The sequence below is a fragment of the Pelodiscus sinensis genome, chromosome 19 (assembly GCF_049634645.1).
Source record: "Pelodiscus sinensis isolate JC-2024 chromosome 19, ASM4963464v1, whole genome shotgun sequence".
NCBI classification, from domain to species: domain Eukaryota; kingdom Metazoa; phylum Chordata; order Testudines; family Trionychidae; genus Pelodiscus; species Pelodiscus sinensis.
Genome location: NC_134729.1, coordinates 19,632,190 through 19,646,587, shown reverse-complemented (window position 1 = coordinate 19,646,587; position 14,398 = coordinate 19,632,190). Strand labels below are relative to the sequence as shown.

At 47.6% G+C, this 14,398-nt stretch overlaps 1 protein-coding gene across 2 annotated transcripts in view; it reads left to right on the top strand.

The window, feature by feature from the left end:
* The window catches only part of KLHL26 (kelch like family member 26), a 32,154-nt gene that overhangs the window by 6,856 nt on the left and 10,900 nt on the right, over positions 1-14,398 (top strand). The gene's annotated exons all lie outside the window — the stretch shown is intronic.

The window sequence follows — 14,398 nt, the reverse complement described above, 5'->3', positions numbered from 1 at the left end:
TGCTTCGAATGCTAATCACTTTAACACAGGAACCCCCTAAAAGCAAGGAAATTCAGCTGTGGTCACCAAGCACCCTATGAACCAGTGGGTTCAAACTTCTTTGATTATGACCCAGTTGATGCTGCAACCCAACATAATTTGACAAGAGTGTGGGCTCTGGGGTGGGGCTGAGGATGGGCTTTGGGGTGCAGGAGGGAGTTCTGGCTTGTGGGGGAGGTCAGGGTTGGGGCAGGAGGGGCTGACCTTGAGCGGCTGTGCAGCAGGGCGGCTAAGGCAGCTTCCTGCCTCTCCTGGCACCGCAGACCCTGCTGTGCCCCAGAAGCAGGTTCCCGGCCAATGGGAGTGTGGAGCTAGTACTCAGGGCAGGGGCCGTGCGTGGAGCCCTGTGCGCTCTCCCCGCCCCACACACCTAGGAGCCGGGCCTGCTGCTGGCCACTTCTGGGGTGCAGCACGGCCAAGGAGCTGCCTTAGCTCCCCTACCCACTGCTCACCTGATTCCCCTGCAGCAATGAGACCCAGGGCCCGACATTCCATCATCCAGTGCTGGGTCACGACCCGTCATTTCAAACTCCCTGTTATAAGCTAACCCATTAAGTCAGAGATGGTCTCAGCCTATACAAGACCATAGGCGGTTCTACATGCTGCGGCGCCGAGGCACCTATGCAGCCCAGAGCGAGCAGTCATTATAATCCTGAATTTATCTGGGTTTTGCATTGTAAGAAGCATGTGCACACACCTACTGTACTTCCGTTCACGTCTTCTTTGCAGTGCTGTTCAGTTACATAATTCCCCTTTATTGTTGAAAAGGCTGTGGTAAGAATTTAGTGCCTTTTTAAAATCAAACCAATTCCCAGTCCAAAACCTTGGCTTTGGAAGGGAACACTTCCTGCTTTTCGTGAGTTCATGGAATGCAAAGGGCAGTTCCGTCCAGCCCTGTGGATCTTGGTGAGGGAGGATTCTGACTCCAGAGAAGGTGGGTACAGAAGAGACAGCGAGACTCGTTTGGTGTCCCTTGGGAGGAGAAGCTTCCTGAACTGTCCAAGGTTTATAATGAGGTCTGGGTGAATTTCACTGCAGCATTTAAAGGCAAGGGGAAGAGTCATGCTAAGCTGTAGAAAAAATCCTTTCGGACTCTAGGGAAAGGCCATTGTGCAGAGTCTCTGAATGGGAACTGACGAGGGAAGGTGTCGGGGCGGGCTGTAAATCTGGAATGATCTATCAGGGATGTGAGTGTGTAGCCGTTTACATGATTAACGGTTAAGCCTGGGCCGTTATACCTCCTCCTTTTGCTGCTTCTGTATCAGAAGCAACAGGGGAGAGAGGGGAGGCTCCTGCCTGCCCCCCTGCGTGAAAAATTCAGCAGTTACATGTTGACAAAAATCAATGTTTGTTAACATCCCTGTAATCTATCACTGGAAATAAGAGAAGCAAGTGGTATAAAGTTCTTTAGAAAAGCAACCACGCCTGCTCCCCACAAAAAAAAGCACCTGCACAAAACGAGATATGGGAAATATTCCCCCCAACCAAGGAATCCTATAATATGGGTAAGTGAAGGTGCTTTCAGCACAAACACCAAACGAGAGCAGAATGCATGGACATGAGAGATGTGGGAGACCTACAATTCTCTCCAGTTTAAAAAAAAAATGCATGTGTCTCATTTCACATCAAGAGTAAACAGGCCTGTTTTTCTTTTTTCCTTCTAAAGAAGGTGGGAGAAAGAGATCAAATGTAACAGGAGGGAGGGGAACCCAGTACAAAAGGAGATTGTGGACTGAATTGAGAGACTAGGATTGAGTTTATGTTGCTGTAACCTAATATACCTTTATTGTGAAGTCTTTTCCATTAGGAGACTTTTTGTTTCTTTAGGAACTATTAAAAAATTCAGGTTTGCATAGATTTATATTCTGTACAGTTGCCGCAAGGAGCTATTAAACCAGATTCAGCTGCCAGCTATGGGAGACAGAAATGTATACTGGTATAAATGTTTATGCTGTTGTTGAGTCACTGTAAAAATGATTGCTGCTTTTGTTTTTTTCTTTCAGCATCTAGAGGCTTGAGAGCGGATGGCTTCAGATTATGTAGTTGAAAAGTAAACTTCAGCAGAGTTTTACAGGCTTGTGAGTTGCTCTAGGAGTATTGCTCAACATTTCCTGCACTGTAAGGGACAATCCTGCCTTGGTAGGGCAGTGGCCTAGAGCAGTGGTTCTCAATCTGCAGCCAGAAGACCGCTTGCACACAGCTGTGGCCCATGTGATATCTTCAAGGTCATACCAGCAGTGGATATTTTAGGGATGTTCAAATGAGCGTATGGTGCTGTGTAACCACTGAAAATTCCAGCTGTTACATGGTTCCGTGCGGGGTGGCAGTCGGCTGTCTGGGAACCGGTGCGCACAGGGAGCAGGTTTCAGAGGGCCCTTGAAGAGATTACATGGGCCACCGCAGTGTGCAAGCGGTCCTCTGGCTGCAGAATGAGAACCACTGCTCTAGCCCGTGTGTACTGGTTCCCACCTGCCCCGTGCTGCTTCCTCTGTATCAGAGGCAGCAGTGCAGAGCGGCAGGCAGCTCCCTGGGAGCCGGTGCATGCTGGGAGCTGGCTTTTAAGCCAGTTCTCTGTGCGGCGTGGGAAACTGCATGTTGGGCTCATTAATTAACCATGTACATGGTTACACTTTCACATTCTTAATAGATATTGTGTGGCTGTGGCCCAGATAACTCAGAGAGACTAGACTGCATATGCGGCCCATGATGGTAAATAGGTTGAGAACCGCCAGAATGGACAGCCTATGAAGACTTTTTCGATTTCTAATGTATATTAACTATCATCACTGAACTGTCGAAGGAGAGAAAATGAAATGAATTGACCTTTCCAAGTGTAACTGACACACCTAGCGTGGTTCACTGTCCTATGCAGTGGCACCTAGACCACAGCAACAGTTAAGACCAAGAGACCTCTACAGTAGCGGCTGGGCGGAAGCTGGCTTTTAGCTCAGAGGGTAGAGGCTCCTATACTCAGCTTCAGAGGTCCTAAGTTCAAATCTGCCTGGTGGCAGTTACACAAGGAAAAGCTGTGGCAGTACTTAGGAAGGGTTTAAAACGGTTCTGTTTAGTTAATGGGTTCTGTTTAGTTAATGCAGAGTAGATTGCATTCAAGTTTATGGCCCATCCGAGAATCTTTAGGAATGCAGTAGGAAAGCTTATTTGTACCCAGAAGGTAAGTGAAAAGGGAGGGAAGTAAGCCATATTAAGAGAATATGACAATACAGAATTTGGAACTGACCTTACAGTTCCACATGCAGCTGCTTGCTGGTGCTGTAAAGTCTGATTTCTTGTCTTTGGATTGAAGGGGCGATGTTTAAAATGCTCTGGCAGGCGAAACGAGGGTGTTTGGTTTTTGTGTGTTTCACTCTTGTTTCAGATTGGCAGTGGTGAGCCGCACTAATCTGGTGTGCGTGTGTGTTTATGGAGGAAACTACTTAGTGAGTTATGAAAGCTGAGCTTTAGAGTCCTATTCCTTTTACTGTATTGCACATTTTCTGTGGGGACAGAACATAGGTAATTGATACTCTGTCAGTTAGGGTGTGTCTGCTGCAGTTGGACACCTGTGGCTGGCCCAGGCCAGCTGACGTGGGCTCCCAGGACTCTGACTAAAGGGGCTGTCTAATTCAGCCCTGGGATCCCCCTCCATCTTGCAGGGTCTTAGAGCTTTGGTTTGGACTGAACCTGAACATCTACATCTCAATTAAACTGCCTCTTAGCCCGAGGCCTGTATGCTGAAGTCAGCTGGCGTGGGGCAGCCATGGGGTTTTAACTGCAGTGTAGCCACATCCTGATAGAGCAGGAGAGCCTGGAGGTCCTACTCAAGCACACAAAGGCATACAGCAACAGAGACCTGTCCCGCCGCAAAGAGTTCACAGTCTAACTTGGGAATAAGTCGCGACAAGTGTGGAGAACGGAGGAGTGAGGGAAGCGAGGACAAGCAATGAAAATACCACTGCAGGGAGACGTAGGCAGCTACCACACACAGCGCCGTGGCCAAAAAACGTTGTACATGGAGTAGATTGATTGATTTTTGCAAGGCCAGAAAGGGAGGAAAACAACTGTGATCAAATAGTGTGACCTGCTGTGTAATGGAGCAGAAAATTTCACCCAGTGACTCGGAATGGAGGGGACTGTTCTTTCCTTCTGTGTGCAGGGTGTCAGTGTTCTATGTTGTGTGTGTGCATGTGTGTGTTGTTTTTTTAATACAATTGGCTCTCTGGGAGAGGTCCAATCTAGCTGGCGCTGGTTTGTGATAGGCGGGAGTGAGGAGCAGGGATTTGAAGGCAGGCACAGGGATAATTTCAGGTAGGATGTTCCAGTGTATCCTGATCTAATTCAAGAAATACGGAAGTGTGTCAAGGGGGAATGAAAAACAAACTAAGAGCCCCCCGTTCGTAAATGCTTGTTTGGGATTGGAATGAAGGACTGCATTTTATGGCAGGTTCCATTTAACTTTGGCCTGCTGTGCGGCTTGGCGCCACTAGATGCCTCTCTGTTTTTGCACACCGGTCTGTGGGAATGTTGCCCCTCTCGTGATGGTTGTGGACTTGGGGGCATTGTAATGGGCAAAGAAAACAAACAAATGGCAGAAAAACCACAAGGGCTCCCGTTTTGGGGCCTCCGGGTGGCACAACGATGCAGAGAATACGTAATGCTTGTAAAAGATCGTATTTTATGTCGTTGGGATCGGCTGTATTTGGCTTGTTGAAACAAGTGTCGTTTGGCTTTGGTTTGGTTTAGAGCAGAGATGGGCTAGTGAGTGGGCCACATGAGTGGCCCTCCTTCAGCTTCGGGGGCTGTCAGATTGTCGCAACCAAGACAGTCTCCTGGGATTGGATAGTTTTGCTAACTGAGTTTGCACACCTAGTATTTATGCAGAGTGCTGATTGGACCATGGCAGCGCTTTGATTGGCTGCAGAGGAAACCCTGGGCTCATTGGTTAACATTTATGGTTACATGCAGGCTCCTGGTACACACAAGGAGCCATCTTAAAAGCCAGTTCCCCTCACGCACTGGCTCCACGGTAGCCACCTGGTGCCCAGTATCTGAGGTAGCAATATGGAGGGTGAGGGGGCAAGCGAGAGCTGGCATGCGCAGGGAGCTGGCTTAAGAGCTGGCTCGTCACACACATAGGCTCCAGGGAGCTACCTGCCGCCACATGTAACCACTGACATTTTCAGCGGTTATACGATTACTTAATTAAATGCATTTTAACATCCCTAATCAGCACGCACCTCGCTTCATGTGCCCTTACTTTATGTGCATGTCACCAGTAGGAAAAAAAACCCTGTGCGGATGGTAACCAGTCAAATCTGGCAACACTGCAGGGGGGCACCCGTAAACAAAATGTCTAGCGGGCCACACACAGAACCCCTACGGGCTGCAGACTTTCCACACCACTGGGTTAGAGGCTGGATCAGGAGTAGGGATGTGAAAGATTAACCGGCTAACCGGTAAGCAGAACCCTTAACAGGTGAAGCTTTCGGGTTCCAGTTAATCATTAACTGGTGGGTGCTGGAGCAGTCCGATGGGGGGGACTCACCACAGACAGGGGTCGCTCCAGACCGGACTTGGCAGGTGGAGGGGGCCACTTCAGCCCAGCGGGACTGGAGTAGCCCCCTGCACCTCCTTTAATCAGTTAAACATAATGTTTAACCAGTTAACCAATTAAATTGGATTTTATATCCCTACTCTGCAGGATTAGCAGACTTCAGCACCGGAGGATGTCACCGAGTCGGGTGCTTTATCATATCAGACAGTATTATTACATGCATAGTGTCATGAACACAGGGCACAGAATTTGTAGTCCTTGGGATCTGGCTGAGCCTTTCTCTCCCTTGAGGTCCTTGTGTGTTTGAACTATCCTGCAGCTCCAGGAATGGAAGAGAGTAGTTGGTGGTTTGAAATGATTGGGGTACAGTGTCGCTGTTGGAGGAATTTGTGGGATTAGGATCATTTTATGTTTCCCCAAGGGGGAATCATCCCTGCAGGATTAGAACTGGGCCTAAGGATAGCGCAGTCTTTGTGACTAGGGGTCCCCTTTTATGATCTTCCCAGAACCAATCACTGCCGGAACCTAGCTTGAATGGCCTTAAAGCAAAGTCGGGGCTGAAGTGCTTTGCTGACCTGGGATCTTAGACATGCAGGCACCAGGTTGGTGCTCTGGGGATCAGGGTGCAGTTCCAGGCTGGCCACAAATATTGTTTGATAACTGAGCAAGTCGCTGAATCTCTGCGGACCTCTGTTCCCCATCTTTGAAATGGGCACGATGGTAAGATGGTCTTGCCCACGTACGTTGTAACCTTTCGGAGGTGGGGACTGTCTCCAGACACAGTGGCTCTCAACTAGAGGTTCGAGTGCTCTGGGAGTGCACACAGGTCTTCCAGAAGGGACCGCAACTCGGCTAGAGGTTTGCCTGCTCTTATAACAGGCTACATAAAAAGCACTAGCAAAGTCGGTACAAACTGAAATAGAGTGATTTGTTTTTACTGATCTATATACTATACGCTGACATGCAAGTGCAATATTTATATTCCAATTGATTTATTGTGCAATTGTATGGTAAAATGAGTGAATAAGGAATTTTTCAGTAGCGGCACGCTGTGACACTGCTGTAGTTCGGTGTCTGATTTTTGTAAGCAAGTAGTTTTTAAGTGAGGTGAAACTTGCAGGTACACACGACAAATCATACCCTGACGGGTCTAGTTGAATGTGTCCTAGCATGTGTATTTTGTATTTACAATTCCTGGCACTGGGGGGGTCCCAACCTTGCGTGGGACTTAAGAGCTACCTTAACACACATAATAATGGTTGGAGTCTTGTGGATGTTCTTCATTAAATACCTTTACAATTAAAAATTAAACCCTCTTCCCTCCCTGAAGGGCAGATTTTTCCTAACCTCAAAGACTTGAAAAGTACAAGATAGGGCAAGGTTTTCAAAGGTGACTAGTGATTTTTGGCTGCCCATTTTGAGGCACTTGAAAAGAGCCTGGTTTATTCAGAAACTACTGAGAATTGGGCCCATTGAAAGAGTCTCAGTTTGGGCACCCAGCTCACTGGGCACTTTTGAAACACTTGGACAGACGTGTTAGGCCAGACATGTGTATTCCTCCTTATTGTTTATGATGAACGAGTAAGATGCAAGGGGACGAAGAGAGAAGAGGAGGAGAAGGTAACAAAGAAAGAAGCAACATTGATTGTATTCATAAATGTTGCTTCCTAAAGGGGGTTGTGTTTCATTACAACTCCCTCTCCCCTCTGTGAATGTTTAATTAGCTGCTGATCATTATTGTTAATTTGGAGGAGGGTAGATTATTCCTGATGTTGCACCACTCAGATTCCGGCTTGTTGCTGGGCATGCAAATGGGTTAATGGACCAGGTATTTTGAAGAGCCGCAGGCTGAGTAGCAGCTAACAGCCTTCCTCACCCAAATTCCAAGCTGTATGTGTTCTTTCTGAAGGAGCCCTAGTAGTGGGTTTTGGGAGAGGGAAAACGGGCCAGAGAAGTGTTGTCTGGAAGTCAGAGCAAATACTAATACGACTCCATCAAACTCTTCAGCCGTCTGTGTAGCTTTCTGCTCGTGGGAAATGTGTCACCGTGAGTTGCTGAAAACAACGACTGTATCGTTTGGGCGTGTGAGATAAAGCCCAAGGATGTGAAATATTATGGTAACCATGGCGACCACTGACTTATCCGAGGGAGTTTGACTTTTTTGTTTTGATTTTAAGTCTCTAATTGTAGTTTAGAAATTGGAATCTGAATGTGCTTTTTACACAGGCACAGAGCTGACGGCATTTAAATGAACTCCCTTAGTAAAATCGCTCTCGTCCTGTCTTGTGAGTGCTCGGAAAGGAGGCACTTTGTATTCCGACCATGCGTGCAAAATAAAGTGAGTCTCTTCGGCTTCACTTTGGTTTGGCTGTTCTCGCTTATGTGGGCTTCGCACTGCCTGATAGACTCTCGAGCGGGCAGAATTCCTTTTTTTTTTTTTAATCCACAGAAAAGCGGTGCCTATGCAAGCTCCATGCACATGCACATGCACAACCGGTGCTGCGTTTTACCTTTCGAACCTTGTCTACCATAGAGACTCTTACAAATCCCTCCAGAGCTACCCCTATTAATCCGGATTAGAATGAGTGGCAGCCGAGGCGCTTGTGGTCAGTCCTGCCTGCCACCATCAGTTGTTGCTGTTGTGTGTTTGAATTACAGTAGTGCCTGGAGTTCTGTCTGGTGTCAGGGCGCCATTCTGCTATGTGCTATACAAAGGACGAGACAGCTCCTGCCCTGAGGAGTTGTCTGTCTAAACAGGCAACAGGTGGGAGGGGAAATAGATGCACAGGGAGAGGAAGTGACTTGCTGAGGGCCTTGCAACAGAGCCAAGAGAAGAACTGTAGTATCCTGAGTCCCAGGCTGGTGCCACAAACACGGGATCGTGCTTCTGCTTGAAGCTACAGAGCCCTCTCTCTCACTGGCACCAAATGTGGTTGAGCCTAACCAGTGTCGGAACTGGTGGTAAAATTCCCCGGCGTGGACACAGTGGCTCAGTATCCATGGGCCAAAAAATCCTTGGCCTTTTTTTTTCCGGAGGCCTTGTCTACACAGGGAAAGTGACCAGCACAACTTTTGCAGAACTAGCTATTCTGCAATGGCTTTGCTAGAATGGCTCCTCTGTTCTGGAATAAAAGGGACTTTTACTCTGGAATAGCGCCCACGTGGGAGAGTTACCCTGGAACAAGCTCTGCTGGTCCCTTGCCCCTTTATAGACAAGGCCAAGCCTGCTGCTGCTCAGTCTTGTCTACGCTAGGACAATTCATTCTGTTAGAAAATGTGCTAGTGAATGTTAATTCCTGGGCCTCGCTGCTGTCGGCTGATGTGATATGAGAGCTCTTGGCCACACAAGGTTGGGGAAAATGTATTGAACATTTGTTCATTAAGACGCGGGTGTTCTAATAGAGTGTTTGCCCCGGATAGAAAAGACCAAATGCTGCAGTTGTTTTTTGTGAGACCAAGTGAGTGAGGTAAAAGCTTTGATTGGACCAACAAGCTTTCAAGCCATACACAACTCTTCTTAGAATCATAGAACACTAGAACTGGAAGGCACCTTGAGAGATCATCAAGTCCAGTCCCCTGCCTTCATGGCAGGATCAAGCATGGTCTAGATCATCCCTGACAAATATATGTCTAACCTGCTCTTGAATATCTCCAGTGATGGAGATTCCACAACCTCCCTCCGCAATTTATTCCAGTGCTTAACCACCCTTCCAGGAATTTTTCCGTGATGTTCAACCTAAACCTCCCTTGCTGCAGTTTAAGCCCATTGCTTTTTGGCCTATCTTCAGAGGCCAAGAAGAACAATTTTCCCCCCTCCTTCCTGTGACACCCTCTTAGATAACCGCTCTGAAAACCGCTCTCATGTCCCTCTCAATCTTCTCCTTTCCAAACTAAACAAGCCCAATTCTTTCAGTCTTCTTTCATAGGTCACAGTCTCTAGACCTTTAATCATTCTTGTTGCTCTTCTCTGGACCTTTTCCAGTTTCTCCCCGCCTTCCTTGAAATGTGGTGCCCAGAACTGGACACAATACTCCAATTGAGGCCTAATCAGCGCAGAGTAGAGCGGAAGAATGACTTCTCATGTATTGCTCAAAGCACTCCTGTTAATTCATCTTCAGCCCTGACGGGTTTTTTTTTCTTCCTTCCTTCAGGTTGTTTTCTATGAGCAATACCATTGAGGCCCTCTGAATCCCTTTCATATGGGCTATCATGAAGTCACTGCTTTGTAACTTGGCTGGCTTCAGATAGCCGCAGCGAGATGAAAGCCGTTTCTGTCCCATTACCTGAGTCAGCCAGTCCCTTTCACTAAACAGAAGCTGCAACTATCTTGGAGCTTATGGGAACATTGGCTGCTATCATGGGCAGTGTCCATGAAAAAAATGGCATGCAACGAGTTGTACCCACCCTACTTAGGGCTCGGCTACTCGCAAAAACTGTCCTGCTTGAATTGGTCTGTTAGCAGGACAGCGCCCGTGACTGGATGTAATTTACTGATATAAAGATGCTGTACACTGGAACTGCCGTTCCTGCAAGGGAATGGAATAATTATACAAAGCTTACGTAACTATAAGTCATCCTTTCAGCAGTGTAACTGTGTTAAAAGCCCATATCCTGCAAACGCTTTCAGGTCCTCTTAAAGCTAGTGCATAAAGCATTTTGATGCCCTTGGATGCAATGTAGATTGAATACAGTGTTGTTACTTTCTGTCAATGTGTGGGTTTTTAAAAATTTGTTGAATGTTTACACGGGGTGAATTCTGACTCGTTAATACAGGCAGCCACTTTACCTTGCTCCCTGGACTTGGAGGAACTTGAAATGCTGCAGAGGCAGTATGCTCAGCTCTTGGTGAAAACCACTTGGCTTTTCTCTAGAGGTCTCTATGCCTTTTGAGAGGCTCTGCAACAGAGGGTGGGCATAATGCTTAGTTTTGAGAGGAAAGAAATAAAATAAGGAAAATCCCCAAGTGCCCCCAAACCGATCTTACTAAACAGGGAGGGGAGAGAAGGTTTGCACACCAAGGGCATATTTAGGGGGAGCTCGACACTGCCGCGGTCAGTCTTCTGGGGTTTGATTTAGCGGGTCTAGTGGAGACCCGCTAAATCAAACTCAGAGGGTGCCCCCTTCAGTGCCAGTACTCCTGCTTTTCCTGTTGCCCTTCTGCTGTGTGGATGGTGCGGAAATGCAATTAAGATACATCAGCTTTGGCTATGTAATTAACATAGCTGGAGTTGCATATCTTAATTTGACCTTCTACTGTAGCGTAGACAAGGCCTGAGGGAATAGCTGGGAACCTTTGCATGAAGAAGGCTCTGTAACTTGAAGGCGTGTTTTGAGGCACAGAGCGGTGGACGGGGACTCTTCCTTCCATTTGCCAGTGAAGCCCTTTCTTCTCTATCTGTCTGTTCCAGCGACACAGGTACAGTGTATGCAGATGATCTCAAATTAGATGCAAACAGCCTTGCAAAGGCACTTTCCAATATTCAAGGCTTCCTTTTATGCTTCATAGTCTCTGGCATCCAACTTCTGCCTCTCCTCATTTCTAGTGTAGCACAAAGCACGGAGAGCGAGGACACATAGTATACTGTGTTGCACCGTTATTTTGTGCCCTGTGCTATGTCAGACGCGCAGGTGTGAGCTTAACTTGTTTTTATTACAAATCCCCTTTTACTAACTGAAGTGTTGTGAGAGACAAGGCCGGGCTTGTTGCCTCTCCCACGCCCCTCCTTGGTTTCCCCGTGCCTCCTTCTGTTTCCTGTGGTTGTGGTTATTTTTCTCAACTGGATGTCAGGTTTCCAGTTTCAGTCGTTTTTATGACGGTTTTGGGGTGGTACTTTTCAATAAACCTAGCAAACACGGGCAAACAAAAGCACTCCTTATGCTACTGGATTTTTCATGTGTTTTATCTGAAGGCACTAAAGAGACTTCAATTGTTGGATCCTTTGCATTTTTCACCCGCAAGTGTGAACATGAAGTAGACAAGAATGATTGAGCATGGAGCAAGGCAGTATAACTTGGAGTAATGAGATGAAACTAAATAATGGTAAATGAAGGAGCAATATTGGTACTGGGCAAATTTATGAACAGTGAGATCTTTTCTCAGGTCTGGCTTACCCACAGACTTTGGCTGAGTCTCCACTCACCGGAGGATTGACCCTCTGGCAATTGATCTTCTGGGATTTGATTTAGCTGATCTAGGAAAGACCTGCTAAATCAAATGCTGAGGGCGCCCCTGTTGGCGCACAAGGGAAGTTGGTTTTTTCTCCTGTTGACCTCTCACTGTGGAGACAGCACTGAGCTTGGCTTAAGGTATGTTGACTCAGTACATTATTTACAGAGCTGGAGTTGCATACCTTAAGCCAGGGGTGTCCAAACTTTTTTCAAAGAGGGCCAGATTTGATGAAGTGAACATGCGTGAGGGCCGACCATTTTGCCTGACATTCTTTGAACCATTAAAATTAAATGCAAATTAACTATTTTATGCAAAGTTTATTGCAAACGGCATACTTTTCATTTTGTCACATGGATGACAAATCTAAACAGGTGTTAAATCACTCTGCCTTTCATATCTGAAGGCCAGATGAAAAAAAAAATCCAGGAAGCTGAAATATATGTCGGGAACATTGTAAAGTACATTACATATTATTGGTAATAAAGGTTGTCTGTCAACTTTTAAGTTAAAAAAATATGAACAGGAACATAACACCAAGTATACATGTGTCCAAATATATTTATAACTGATTTAGACCAACTGACATTAACTGAGATTTTACAATGTATTCATCTCAATACATATGGATTCGTTGGGGGCCATAAAAGATAGATATTGCCAAATTACCTGTGGGGCCGTATTAAACCGGAACACGGGCCGCAATTGGCCCGCGGGCCGGACTTTGGACATGCCTGCCTTAAGCCAACCTTCCCTCCGCAGCATAGACCTGGCCTTTGTTGCACTATTTTGGTTCAGGGTATATTTTCACCAAGATATTACACCAGCACAGCCTCTAATGGGGCTCAGTTATACTGATGTAAATGTGGCCTGTGCCATTCTAGCTCATTCCCTCTCCTGGAGCGGAAGAGCTGTCCCAGGTTCGATTCATTGCATTTAAGGCCAGGGACTAGCAGATCAGCTAGTCTGAGCTGAACATGCTAAATGTCACCCAGTTAATCCTTTGCTGAGCCAAACAACTTGTCTTTTGACTGATGAAAAACTTGTTTGGCTAAAGGGCATCTGCCTGCTAGCCAGCCCCACGGGGACCACTTTGGGGCTTGAACAACATTGATCTCAGTAAAGCAGTGTGGCCTTTGCATGTCGACAGGCCCTTACCCTGTGGCATTGTCTCCCATGGAAAGATGGACATTCAAAAACGAAACTGAATGTTCCATAAGGAGAGATCCTGCCCTGGGGAGAGGGACCAGATGTAACCTAATAAATCTCTTCCAGCTTCACTTTCTGAGATGAACCGCTAGTAAGAGGAGAGGTTTTCAGCAGTGTTTTATCTGAACTTTTCTTTTTAAGCCTCTCATTCAAACTGAACTTGGTCCACTAGTTCTCTCACAGGGTCCAGAGAGACTAAGGCTTCATATGCTCCAACCTCATTTGTCTTTAGCCACAGAAGGGGGCCAGGGCATTTTAATCCAGGCAACATGCTGTTCTGCTCGCAAGGGGACGTGGATGAGGACTAGTGCCATTTTCACTGAAGTCAAACTGATGCCGGAACCGGATTGAGCTCTCTGAACTAAGACTTTGTAATTCTTTCAGTCCTGGTCTGTAGCTGATTTGTAACAACGAATTGCGTGTATCCTAGGGATGTTGCCTCAGTTGACCACCCCTAAATAGACTCACATTAATGCCTGGGTAGACCCCCAAAGTGCTCTACGATGACTAGGGATGTGAAGGACTAGTTGACTGTCCAAAAAACAAATGCTTATCGGATAGTCGACACATTAGTCGACTAGTCCCTCTCACTCCCCTCCCCCGCTGCAGCAAGGGTGGGGGAGAGGTGGGAGGAATTCAAAGCCGCAGCACTGCATGGAGCCTGGGCCCAGATCCCGGGCTCCATGCGGTGCTGCGGCTTTGAAACGCCGCATGCAGCCTGAGGACACCCCAGCTGGTCCCAGGCTGCATGTGGCGTTTCAAAGCAGCAGCACCGCATGGAGCTTGGGATCAGCTGGGGACTCCCCGGCTGACCCGGGCTCTGTGCGGTGCTGCCGCTTTGAAACACCATGTGGAGTCTGGGGCCAGCTGGGGTGTCCCCGTGGCGTTTCAAAGCAGCAGTGCTGCAAGGAGCCCGGGGTCAGTAGAGGAGTCCTCAGCTGACCCCGGGCTCCATGTGGCACTTTTGTGGCTGTACCAGCAGTCGAACGGGGGCCAGATTATGGAGCTCCTGGGAACTGCAGATGGCCCCCAGGCTGTGAGTTTGAGACTCCTGATTTATACGATGCTAAACTCCTGCAGCACGGAATGGGCTGGACCTTGCACCCCGCTCTGGTTGGAGGTTCTCGGGGGACGGAGCAGTCAGACGGAGGTGCGGGTGGACTGGGGCATTAGTCACAACTGCGGGGTCCCAGGTGTGTGTGTGTGTGTGTGAGTTGCTTGGCCATGTTTACTACTGTTTAGGCTGGCTCTGATCTGCTAGCTCAGAAGCCCACGGCTGGCTGTCAGGAACGTGAAACCATACCGTAAAAACTCGACAGTCGGTGGCCGTCCGGCTGTTCCCCCTCCCAGCCGCTTCCCCAGCAGGTCGCTCCGCAGCCATCGCCCACATTGCAAATGGAAAACCCAGCCTGTTTCTCTTGTTCTGTTTTTAG